The sequence below is a fragment of the Pinus tabuliformis genome, chromosome 2_2 (genome assembly GCF_031772625.1).
Source record: "Pinus tabuliformis cultivar Carrire ecotype Pingquan chromosome 2_2, CPIR1, whole genome shotgun sequence".
NCBI lineage: Eukaryota > Viridiplantae > Streptophyta > Pinopsida > Pinales > Pinaceae > Pinus > Pinus tabuliformis.
In genome coordinates this window covers 693,812,357-693,826,463 of record NC_142300.1, presented here as the reverse complement: position 1 = coordinate 693,826,463, position 14,107 = coordinate 693,812,357, and the positions used below count along the sequence as shown (strand labels likewise).

Below are 14,107 nucleotides of genomic sequence, written 5' to 3'. Positions count from 1 at the left end.
TTCTCGAAAACTAATGATCTAAAGGAGTCTTTAACTGTTCCACCCTTATTGCCTCCAAATCTCTTGGACATGAATGGTTAAGTGCCTAAGGTCCCTTGCAGATAAACCATATTCCTCTCCTTATAACTAGTTCATTCTTGCTACAAGCTTTACTACCATTTTTCTTGCTTCCTCCATAAATAATTTTAATCTCCTTCTTAGTGAACACCCTTATTAGCAAATTTATGTTTTACATGACCAACTTCTTGACTAGATCATAGGCAGTTGGTGATACAATTAGTTCCTTTGTCCAAATGGTCAACAATTTGGTTCTTAGTATCTTGCAGATGTCAACATATCCTTCTAAAAATAAGGACATAATATTTTTCATGCTTGTTTTGATATTGTCTAGATGAGCTAATGTCACTACTACAAAAGGGGGGGTTTTAAGACAATATTTAAGACAATTTATGGGTAAATTGTCTTAAATTGAGGCAAAAAAGGAACTTGTAAGTTGTCTTAAATATCGTCTTTAATTGGGTGTCTCAAATTGTTGTCTTAAAAATTTATCTTTATAAAGACAATATAGAATACATGTATTATTGTCTCTTAAGAGAATTTATTTTGTCTTAACTTGAGACCAAAAAAAACTTGTAAATTGTCTTAAATATTGTCTTTAAGCGAGTGTCTCAAATTATTGTCTTAAAAAATTGTCTTTATAAAGACAATATAGAATACATGTATTATTGTCTCTTAAGAGACAATTCATTTTTGTCTCTCAAGAGACAATAGCTACGATTAAAGACATATTGTCTCTATATAGACAATATGTCTTTAATCCCAATTATTGTCCCTCTAGAGAAAAAAAAAATTATCTTTAGAAGAAAAAAAATTCATATAAAATGAGAATCTTTTTGTTTCTTCAATGACTAAATCATTTTAGGGCGTTATGGAATTGAACCACCAACCTCTTTCTTGTAGGGAAAGTTCTCTTCCATTGAGCTAACACCCTTTAACGAAATGTGCTATCTCGATTAGGAAAGATAAAAATCAAACAAAAGGAATGTCATAATGTGTTATCTCAGTAATCTAGCTAAAATAAAAAATAACCTCACGTCAATATGACAATGCCATCCAAGTATTGGCTTTTCCTCTCTCCAAATCTATGAGCTTTCAAAGCACCAACCTTCAATGCACCCCAGAGTTTGTTGACAACAACAATAGCTAAAGCTTCTTGTTCAATGTCCTCCACAATGATCAAAATGGGATACCTAACACGGATGGCATCTTCTAATACTGTGATCATGTCTCTTGCATTTGTGATCTTCTTATCAACCAATAGAAGCTGCAATTTACAATAAATAATGATTCAATTCGAGTCCTTGATAAGTAGAATGAAAAAGAAAACACAAACAAATAGATATTTAGCATAACCTATGCTTAGCAATGTTCATCTTTCTTTTTAATCATTAAATCAACACTCTCAATTTAATAAACAAACCAAAAAAATACTTAGGGCACAAAATATACAATTTCATACAAACCAACACAACCCAAAATCAACCTCAAGGGTGTATGATATGCATACTGGTAAGATGGAAGTGACTAGGAAATCATTTCACAATTTCATGAGAGAAAGGGTTAAGAACCAAACAAAATTTCTTGGAACCTTGATATAACAGGGCTTCTACCTAGCTGGAACCTTGCAAAACACCAAAGTTCCACCTACATTTATGTCATGTTCTAGCAAAACATCAAATTTCCACCTACATTTATGCCAAGTGTGTATGGTGATGAAAGATTGAGGGTTTTATTTTAAAAAGAGTGTGATTTTCAATTATTCTCTCTCACATTACAAAGAAAACAAATGAATAACAACACAACAAAGAAACAAGAAGAAACTTCTTTTGCATCAATTACCTTGCAATTCTCATACTCCACGAACATCTTCTCATTGTCTGTCACAAAGTGTGGATAAATATAACCACGATCAAATTGCATTCCCTCCACAACATACAGATTATTTTATGCACTTTTTCCCTCTTCAAGTGTCACAACACCTTTCCTTCCAACTTTGCTCATAGCCTCTGCTATCATTTTTCCTATTTCATAGTTATTCACAACACTCACTAAAGCAACATCTACTAATTCATTGTCTTCAACTTGGAAAATAATATAGATTACAAAGTGTTAACTTGTGTATCCATTCACATAAAAAAATTTCCAAAAATACAAATGTTTCACAAGAAACTCCTCAACATACCCTGGAGTAAGGATTAAATGATAATGTTGCATCAACTATTTCCATAATAAAAGTGCACCTCAACCATAAGACTAAACAACTACAAGTCTACAACTATTACATATCTAACAAGACCAAACAACCAAATGTATTCCTCAAGACAAATACTATATGAAAAATGAAAAATATTTTGTAACCAAAAAATAACTTAGGCAACTAATTCATTCAATTAGATGCAACTCCAAACCATCAGAAAAATAGAAAACTAGCCTACTCAAAATATGAGGATTTACCTTCTTTGACAGACTTTTGAGTTTCGAAAGAAAGGCCTTTGTTGTCATGCCAATGCCCCTAGTAATTTGAATGGGATTTGCACATGCTGCAACAACTTAAAAAAAGGGTTCCATTTCAAATTTTGATTCAGAAATTTAAGATACCATCTTTGTCTATTGTGTCCTTCCTAACAAGATAATAATTGACAAAAGGATCAAAATTTTCTAATACCCGATGACATTTTTTTCATTCAAATACCATCTTAAACTCATTAAATCCCAAACCAAAACTAAAAAAACAAACACCATAAAACCCTACAAAAATGAATAGATCTTAAACCAATACTAGTGGAAAAAAATTACCTTTACACCTTCACTTATTAAACCCTATGCAAGAACAATAGATGTGATAGCTCCATCTCCAGCTAAATTATTTATCTTTGTTGTAGCTTGTCTTACCAACTTGGCCCCAATATTTTCAACTGGGTCCTCTAACTCAACATGTCAAAAAAATGAAACCATGGCATTAAAATACATTTCATTAGATTGTCCACTATAATTAAACTTGACTCAGCCACAACTCTTTGTTTTCAGTTGTTAAAATCTTTATTCATTACTCTCATGTGACTAGTTCACATGCCAAGTAGACTGTTGAGTAAAAAATGTATTTTCTTTGACCTTTCAGTTTGCAAAATTTTCCTACTAGATCTAAGGCATTTAGGAAAGGGGAAACTAATAAAACATTAAAAAGAAAACCAGAACACACATCTACAAATTACCTTCTTAGCTATTGTCATGCCATTGTTTACTATTTTTGGAGAACCATACTTGCTCTCCAAAAAAAAAATTATGCCCTTTCGTCCAAGGGTGACTCCAACAAGATCAACAAGTTTGTTCACACCTGCCTGCAAGACAATTAGAATGGGATTTCAATAAGAGTGCAATTGAATGTAGGATTATATGCCAAAACAACCCTCCATGAAAAATTAAAACTACACATTAACATCAAATATAAGTGGACAAGGAAAGATCATCCACAGTGAAGTTTTACGTGCAGGTGACCTTCCTTTAAACAGGCATTTTTCTCTGACCTATAGTTTTTTTGTCACTGAGCCATCCCAGTTGAAGTACAACTCCTTTTCCATGGATCTTGTATTAACTACCTTCTCTCTGGTGTGTAATCTCAGAGTCCATATTTTTCTTAAGCGATTAAAAGAAATGGGTGAAAAAACTAAAAGAGAAGACAATTGTCTGCCATAATTATTAAACACTACACCCAACTTCCTCTCCTTTTGAAATGTTTCCCAATGAGGTAGACATGGCAATTGTTGTCACGTTTCCTAAAGAAGAGGTCATCTTCTCATATCCTGAATAAATTACAAGATCTTCATATTAGTATCTATGTTTGAAAAACATGAATTCCATTGCATAAAAGCACTTATAAGTGTTAAAAGGAAAACTAAACAGCTATAAAGACTTTAGGAAACTTATGGAGCATCAAGAAAGAAACAACCAAATATAAATCCAACCACAATCCTCATTTTAATGAGACAAATCTATATATTTACATTAAGCTAATACAAAGAAACCCCATCTATATTAATACTAGTACAAAACAACATTAAGCTAATACAAAGAAACCCCATCTATATTAATACTAGCAGAAAACAATCTAAGCTAGTTTCTATTGCAGGCCTCCAAGTTGCATATTTTTAATTTGAATTTTTGACCTCTATGTGCCCTAGTTTTCAACAAAATTTCTCCTTCTTGTACAACAATTTAACACAATAAATCCAACAGTGCACCCCTACCACTGATACTACTGTACAGTGTTATGATAATTCACCGTAGAATTTCTTGATAATTAACCTTTCTTTTTCTATTATAGTGGTTAAATTTTAATTTAGAATTGCTACTCTGTCTTCAGTGATTACAATGAAAAAAGGTATCTGGAATAATAAACAACAATACAATAGTTTTTGGCAATACACTACTCAATATCATATAAACCTAGAGTCACAACATGAAATTCAATTCAAACAACTTCAGTTCCTAACCGATGAGAAATATGAACCACAAGTTAAATGCAAATCCCACAATATCAATTACTCTAATCAGGAGTCATAACTTAAATTAGTTGTGTTTCCTACACTTACTAGGCTTTACACTATGTAAGAAGTCAATTCTGAACCTCTTACAGAATTGCTTTCACCACAATATGGCTCCTTCTACCAGACTACATCCTTCTATTGGAGGATCTGACTTGCTGGCAGTCATGAATTGGAGGAAGTGTCTTTGTTGGCCTGTATAAGACTTTCTACAAATATTGAATGGAAGACAAACTTAGCCATTTACTGTGCATCTAGAGACAAAAATCAAGTCCCCGCAACTTGGAAACCCTCCTTGATGCTCAACTCGAATAGGTACCACTTCAGGAAACTCTAATTCAAATTGTACTTAGGCTTTGGAACCCTCTAATGAGTTTCGAGTCACTACTCCACTGCCTTTTAAACCTCCAACTAACCATCCACTTTGGTTCCAGCTTGCTGAGATAATACCAAGGCTCATTCTATGATAGGCAACACCAAAGGGACAGGAACAATAAACAGTAAATACCAGGTCCTTGTCAAGACCCCTTCTATAGGTAATCCCATATTAGTTTAGGATCAGCCAGAGGAAAATTCTTGTTTTTGGAGGAGCCTAAGGTTCCACTTCCAACATCATGAGGATGGAAAGAATTCTAATTTATAGCCTAGATTTGCTTTCTAATGTCCTCCCATCTTTTCTATTGCACATACTAAATAGTCAGGCTATTGTCTCAACCTGTTAGAGGCTGCTTTTAGGACTCCTGTAAATTCTCCCTGTTCATTTTCCAATTCATCTCTAAAGTCATGAGACCAGTGCTATTGTAGGTATGTTGGTCGAATAAGAATGACCTCTAAGATTCTTATTAAGGTCTCAACCTTGAAGCCCAACTTAGGATTGAGTGGATGAGAGGGTTGTTGAGTGGGTGGTGGGGGTTGGTGGCGCAGGGAGGTCCATGTTGCCTGAATGAACTGCCTATAGATACTGTCTACTACACGATTGAGTTATGCCTTCAAAGGAGGCAGACAGGGGGGGGGGGGGGCGGAGAGAGATTCAAAGAGGACATGTAGGGAGGAAGACAATCAATGAAAATAACTATAGACTACAACAATGTAGATACCTCAAAAAATTTAAAATACCAGCATTCTTTCCTCAATGTACTTTGAGAAGGATGTGAAGCAATCTCCTTGGAAGATAAAAGAGCCATATAGGGGTACCTCTCCTCTCCAAAGGCCAAATATCCAAGAGTGAAAAGGTTGTATAGGTAAGAGGTAAGCTTGAACAAAGTCTCTAGTTGAGGTGGTTGAGGTCCAAATAAACTTCTATAATGGCATGCAGAACTGTGTGTTTACCGTTGATCATCTAGTGGAGCATGATTGTTGATATATCATTTGATCATATCCTAATAAGTGATCAACTAGCCTCACCCAAGTTCTGTCTAATTAGATCTTTAATCCATCCAATACAATTGGTCTAACAAGATAGTGAAAGAGTGCCATCATCGAAGGATGTCTTGAAAATGAAATTGGAAGCACTTCTTTTCCAAAATAGCTAAAGAAGTGTATCCCTTGCATAGCCACATTTGAGAAGCTGGTCCCAGATTGAAAGGTGGCCTTGAAAACTGGACACCTAAATAACTTAATAAGAATAGGTAGGGGTGAACTTAACTGGTTCTCCTCTGTTGGAGAAATGCAACCAAGACATAATATCTTTGGTTGCACTAAAAAATGTATTCTTATCCTTACTAAGATTAACAACCCCAACTTACAAATGGAAAGCCAAAAAATCAAGTTGTGACTGAAGACTCTCAAGAGAGGAAGAAATTAAGACCAAATCAGTCAACGAAAATAAGTACTTAGACCATGGTGTAAAATGTACCCTTCATTGGCATGTGTCATCTCCATTAGAAACTAGTCAAGCTCATGATTCAATGTAAATCCTGATTAAGATGGGGAAAAGAGTGCAGCCATGTTTAAGCCACTCAATTCTTAGAATAAGGTTAGAGAAGCCACCAGGTTTGTAAAACCAGCTGATAACTGATCCATAAATCCTTGGGATGCTTGTAAATCACTTCTCTTGATCCCCAATACAAGTTGAGCACCTGTAAAATCACCTATGTCTGCCAGTGCTCTAGCTTCTGCTATGGATTATGCAGTGAACAATATGTTTATTTTCCTGTCAAAATCAAGATAGACAACCTGTTCATTTCTGATAACGTATTCAGGACATCAAATAGATAATTTTGTCACTGGTGTCTGAATAGTTTCTTGTGAAACAAGATCCTTGTAAGAACAAATAACTTTTAACATTTTCATTTCATTAACAATGGTTATCAATTCAGGATTTGTAAATGGAGGAAGCTTAACATGAACCAAGAAGTCCCCCTCCTCCTCTACATACAAATCTCCAATATTTACCAATCCCTTCTTCCCATTGTCTAGAATATTGCCTGCATAATTTCCTGCTTGTATGACACCCAATTGCACTCCTGAACTTGCACATGTGACAATAACCTGCATATCTTGAATCATCACACTTAACAAACCACCAATGCATTGTGCAAAATAATCTTGAATAATACTTTCTGCCTCAATGAAGGAAAAGGTGCCATCAAAAGCATCTAATACGAAGTGCATGGACGTTGAATCTTTATCCATCCTAATTCTAAAAGTGTGTAGATGGATCTATATGTTACACTGGTCTGCAGATTGCCTTATTGATCTTGGCAACAAGAACTGAGAATCCAAAACCCTCCTGGAATTTGACTAAATGGAAACCTTCCTGTGGTTTCCTACATTGTAGGTGTCCTGACCATCCTAGAGTAAAATGATACTACATACATGGTTCTTCTCATGCCGGTCTTCTAGCACTTTGGCACCCTTTTTCAATCCTTCAACAATGTTGGTTCCACCAGTGGACACTAGGCCATTCACTGCTTGCAAAGCAAACTTCCGACCCTACTCAGACATACATCATAGAGGAAAAAAATGCCTAGCATTTGATGAGAAAGAAAAGGTTGAAAGGCAAGCCATGCGGCTAATATTACGAATCACAAAGCCCAAAGCACACTTCAATAGTGCCAATTTTGTGCCTGCCATGCTTCCACTAACATCAAGAACAATTACAAGATTAATGGGTGCTCAATCTCTGGGCATATCAGAGGTTTGAGATGGATTTAAAATATTCCAAGTTCTTTGGCTTTGCTATTGTTTTGCACTAGAGCATGGAGATTTCAGATGTACCAAGACATTGAACTTCTCACAAAACTCTGAGCATGGAATTGCAGAAAACTCAAGAAACATTTTTAATAGTATAGATGTACTATCAACTTCTCTGCCTTGAAGCCCTCTATTTCATCATGCCAATTTTCCTCTTGAATCTGTAGCTTGTGAATTTCCTACTACTATCTCAATTTTAACTAAAGTAGGTTCATTCACATTTTCCCCACCTAACCCATTTTCTCCCCTTAACCAATGCTCCAATGGCTCGTCATTAGAAAAAAAGAAGGCTCCGTAACACATCTTGCATCTTGAGGATGTGGGGGACGAACAGGTGGAAAACAAGGTAAAATTGTCGTCCTACCATATTTCTTTTGTGGCAAATTCAAAGGACTTATTCGTGCCCTGCAACGCAATGGCTCTGAAGGAATCCCTTGTAAGTGAAGTTCTTTCCACTTGGCTTGACAAACTGGACATACCCTATTTCCATGGTTCACATTGGAAGCAATGCAAGCAAAGTGGAAAGTGTGGGAACACTTTGTAATTAATAAGGCATGGCCATGGCTTGGTTTCTTTGCATCAAGACATATTGCACATGTTTTCTACATCATAAAATGTATGCATTAGAGCGCCAAATATATATACACAAAACCATAGTTTTACAATTTCTTCAAAACACCCCATAACCACAGTAGGAAAGTTCATCCAAAGAGATAAGAAGTTTAGAATTTCATGGTTATTTTTGCTGAGAAAATTAATCAACTTGAAATTTTTGGAGAGAACAAGTGATAAGGTGTGGCCACAAAAATAATTGCTATAAGCTAAATATGACTATTGTTATATCAAGGGAGATTTATTTCAAATAGAATGGGTTTCCTAAGCAGCACAATACTAACTTCTAGTATCTGTCTCCTTTTCTTTTCTTCCATTTTCAAGGTAGTCTTGACCATCCATTAAAATTGAGAGCAGAAAAGAAAACAAAAGAAACAAAGGAAAAGGATTGCCATTAATTTTTTCTAGCTTCTTCAATGGCAGCTTGTAAAGTGAAAATTTGGTCAATGGCCTTTATGAATCCTACCCTCTAGCTTTGAGATTGCTCTTCTCCAAATCTAATGATCAATGCATATCAATCACCTCATCATAAAATATTGTGTGTGCTCAATCACAATAGCCCTCTTATTTTTCAGATCAAGAATAATCATAGATTTATGAATATGAAGAATAATGTTTCATGACCAGGGTAAAGGTGATATTCAGTATCAGATTTCCATTTCTATAAATTGTTTTCTTATTCTGTGGAGATTTGAATTGTTGTGTCTAATGTTAGTCATGTGTCTGCAATGTTGGGTTTCAAATATATGATGAGGTTGAGACTTGAGCATGACTTGGATAAATAATCGAGCTTCATTCTAACACATGTTGCATCCAACAAGTATTTCACCTGCAACCATTAAGAGCACAAAGTATTTGATAGACAAGCATGCCAAAACTGGGAACCACAATTGGATTGGGTTTACCATTTATGGTGGTGTGAACAATATCAATTTTCTCTAAAGTTTGTTTCCATGTTGAATTTCCAAGAAAGCATTCTTGTTTCTCATGCTATAACATTTTGTAATTAGTGGGGGACAAAAAATGTCTCTATAGACTATAATCTTCTAAGAAGTTTCATAGTTTATTTCCTACTTATGACATGACAGTTGTACCAATTAAGCTTTGTAATTGCCTAAAATCACAATTTCCATTGATAGGAAATAAATTATGAGTCAAGTAAAGGTGTTCAAGTTGATGGTTTTGGAATCATAACAAACAATGAGAAAAAAATTGATCATATGCAGCTAAATCTTGGGATTATATATCAAGGTCGAAAACACATACTTTTACTTTTTTAGTACTTTGTTAATTTATGTCTTATAGCAATAAAAGTATGTGTTGTAAAAATTTTGTCATCATTCATGAAACTATTCAAGGAAATTTAAGTCAAGATTCACTGATCAAGATCTTGTTGACTTTCACCAAGCCTAACAATGTTGTGGAACTACCTAGAAATGCAGGGCCAGCATGGACTCAGAGATAAGATAAAGTAAGAATGCTCACTGGTATGAGAAATTCATTCCCATTTTTGAAAAATCAATGGTTTACCAACAACTATTCATTTCAATATTTTTCGTGAAAATAGTATCTTCTGGCTATGTTCCAAAGATAGATCATTCAAATTATGACCCCTCCCCCTAGATCAATGCAAGCTTAGGGGACTATCACCACTGGTATGCGTAAAAGAGATCCCAAGACTTACAGAAGTGCTCACAGATGTGGTTCTGATGCTCTGCCCACCTGAGCGGGACCTCCAAAGGGAAGATCTCGCTGGTGACAAGCCATTCGAGAGGGCCCCATGACCAGAAAAAGGAGATGACGTAGAAGAAGATGAGAAGCGCACCACTAGTATGGAAGATGAGAAGTGCACCATTCATTTCGAGAGCTTTTTATTCCCCCTATTACAAGTTACAATGTTTAGTATATTTTCTAGATCTAAGATTATGTTTGCATTTATGGGAAGTTTATTTTGTGGCATCAAATTATCATCTTCATCTTGATTTCATTTTTCACAATATGATCATACAAGGATCCCATATAGTCATCTGGTAAATATTTTCCATCATATATACCTTGGTTATTCCCTATGAAATTTTCCTTTGACATTTGCAATAACACTGCAAGTTAGGAAAGAGGCAGTTGGACAAAGGATGATCCCAAAATAATTTGAAATATGATGATCCATGAGAACTTCCAACTAATTGCACAGATGAAAAAGGCATACCTTATTCTTCACCATTGGATTATGTGCATCAATGTTGAACATGATCATAGAGTATGCAAGCACATAAACTATGTCTGCACTAGTGAAAACCTTTGGGTTGCACTTACAATAGCGCTTTGTAAATTTTTTTGATTGGAATCAAATTTATGTGCTTTTATAGGTAACATAAAGCCTTGTAATAAGATGAGAAGTGTACCACTTGTTTCCAGAGCTTTTTCTTCCCCCTATTACAAATTACAATATTTAGTATACTATCTAGATCTAAGATTCTGTTTGCATTTATGGGAAGTTTATTTTTTGGCATCAAATTATCATCTTCATCTTGATTTCATTTTTCACAATATGATCATACAAGGATCCCATATAGTCATCTGGTAAATATTTTCCATCATATATACCTCGGTTATTCCCTATGAAATCTGCCTTTGACATTTGCAATAACACTGCAAGTTAGGAAAGAGGCAGTTGGACAAAGGATGATCCCAAAATAATTTGAAATATGATGATCCATGAGAACTGCCAACTAATTGCATAGATGAAAAAGGAATACCTTATTCTTCACCATTGGATTATGTGCATCAGTGTTGAACATGATCACATAGTATGCAAGAACATAAACTGTGTCTACGCTAGTGAAAACCTTTGGGTTGTTCTTGCAATAGCACTCTACAATTTTTTATGTGATGTAATCAAATTTTTGTGCTTCTCTAGGTAATCTAAAGCCTTGTAAGAAGGCACTTATTGCCTCACTGAATTCCATCCCTTCAAAATTAAAGGAGTCAACATATGCATGCAACACCCTTAGAGAAAAATCATCTATTTCCCCTAAATCTGAGTTGCACAAAACACCAAAATGTCTCGAAGTTTCCAAAATGGGTATTACTAGAAACATGACCCCCTAAAAATGGAAACATCGGGAAAAACGTCATATCTATATATATATATATATATATATATATATATATATATATATATATATATATAAAGTATGTACACAATTTTTGTTATCAATAAGTTAATAATGCATCTTGCAAGAAAAAGAGAATGAGACACATAAATGACATTTTAGCAGGAAACCCTTTCTATGTTAATTCTCGTAGATGATTAAATGATGAAAAATAAAAGATTATAATTATTACTAAGAGTATACACCCACTTATTGTGTTGCATCATCAAATGCAAGATGATGATGTCATAGTTCATCATCCATACATAGTTTGCAATAAAACATTTCTGGATCTAGTTTCCATTCTTACTTTAGAGGGGTGGAGGTTGAGATTACCGACACATACACATATTTGGGGGCTCAATTTTTAGGTTTTAAGTTTGGTTTGAGGGAGGATCTTCAACCTTGAGTGAATAAGGGGTATGGATGTCTTTCTCTTATAAACAAATAAATGTTTCCAACACCATTTTTAGGGCATCTCATCCAAACTAGACCTCATGGACTCCAATTTGGCACCTATAGTTTTATATGGTTCAGAGGTATGGAGGTCAAGCTTACTTAGGTTAGATTGGGCCTTAGGTTAGGTTATAGTGACCTTGAGTATAGGCTCAATTTTTAGGTTTTAAATATGGTTTGAGGGAGGATCTTGAACCTTGAGCGAATAAGGGGTATGTAGGCCTTTCTCTTATAAACAAAAAAATGTTTCCAACACCATTTTTAGGGCATCTCATCCAAACTAGACCTCATGGACTCCAATTTGGAACCTCTAGTTTTATATGATTCAGAGGTATGGAGGTCAAGCTTACTTAGGTTATATTGAGCCTTAGGTTAGTTTATAGTGACCTTGAGTATAGGCCCTCTTACTATGCTGCATCATCAAATGCAAGAGGATGATCCCCTAGTCCATCATCCATACATAGTTTGTCAAAAACCCTTGTTGGATCTAGACTACCTTTAGATTGGTAGATTTGTTTTATCTTCTTTAGATATTTACTCAATAGTAGGCAGAGACTGGTACCCATATCTTACTTATTTATCTTTGGAGGCCATTGCCCAATTTTTCCCCCTTTTGGGAGCACATAACGCTGGTATTTAGAAGCTTCTTGTTTCTTGCGATCCATCAGTGTATTGATAGATGATCGTCCCCCATTCAAACACACTTTGGATGCTCTTGGTCACTTTTTGTCTAATAAGAAAGAGAAGGATGGGATTATCCAAGAGGATATGTACAAGTAGTATATCTAGGTCTGTTGGATTCCCATCTTGGGGATTTGAGACCCAAAATGGCCTTTTATGTAGAGAACTTGTTGGCTCTTAAAGGCAGCTTTATATTGTTGATCTGCTTACACTTTGTGACACTTTATGCATGGAATTAGGATCCCATTAGGTTAGTTTTGAGTGTGCATTGATAAGCTTTAATTGGAAGCTGAGTACCAAATGTCACAAGAGGATAGGATATGTTGGATATCCCATATATATGAGATAGAGATAGGGGACATTGCATTTTTAGGTGTCCCTATTCCAATGAGATACATGGTCACTTCTATTATATTCAGGGAGTGCCATAACTCCCTCTCCAACTTTTTTTGGTACCTAGCCTAGCGATGCCAAACCTTATACTTGGGAGAGGTTGTTAGGTCCACAACTCACATTCTCCTACCCTCCACCCACCCCTCATTATACTTGGGAGATATTTTTAGGGCGACAACTCACATTCTCTTTCCCTCCCCGCACCCCCCTTGATAGGACACTACTAGGAGGATCAAAGTTTTCTTCCTAGTGCTCATAGATAGGGCCAACGAGAGGTGGGAAAATTATAGAACCTATTGGGTTGTGTTATATTCTTTCCATGACTAGCCTACATAGTTAAACAGGGGGTTAGGGGGGGGGGGGGGGGCAGAGCCCCCCCTTCGTTGCACAGTAGGGGGGTCACAGGGGGGGCGGTAGCCCCCCCTGTCTGGTGGGTTTCAGGGGGGTGGGTAGCCCCCCTCTAGGGGATCCAAGGTAGTCGCCTGGGGAAATTTTCTTTGGACCCTATATTAGGTTGGGTGGACCTACTTATGGTTTTGGGCATGGTTTTCGCACATGGTTTTGGACACGATGGTTTTTGGTCCATGGTTTTGGACGTGAAAGTTATCAGTCCATGGTTTTGGACATGATGGTTTTCGGTCCATGGTATTGGATGCTTCAGAATGTATAAATATGTATTGTAACATTAAAAGGAATATAATGAAAAATCAAGCTGGTAGTCCCGATTTTGGGATCTAGGGGAAAATCTCTATGTATATGTGCTTTATGTGTTATGTTCTTGCATTGTTTATTTTTTATGTTTTAGAATTCATATGCAAGTAATTTCTATACAAGGCTAAAACCTACATTTGGTATCATAGCTGCTTTGGCTTCAAGGGGACGCCTTTGTTGCTGAAGGGTTTCGCTTGGGCTTGTGGTAGATCCTGTTCAATGGGAGATCTGTGGGATCGATTCTAGTGGTGAAAGAAGATGGCGAGCAATGGAAAGATAGAGTCAAAGAAATTTAATGGTCAGAGT

General features: G+C 35.8%; 2 pseudogenes; both read right to left on the bottom strand.

Moving 5' to 3' along the window:
* Positions 1 to 1,090: 1,090 nt before the first annotated feature.
* Positions 1,091 to 3,849, bottom strand: LOC149194569 (ruBisCO large subunit-binding protein subunit beta, chloroplastic-like; annotated as a pseudogene).
* A 2,717-nt stretch (positions 3,850 to 6,566) lies between these two features.
* Positions 6,567 to 10,190, bottom strand: LOC149194568 (E3 ubiquitin-protein ligase WAV3-like; annotated as a pseudogene).
* Positions 10,191 to 14,107: the final 3,917 nt, after the last annotated feature.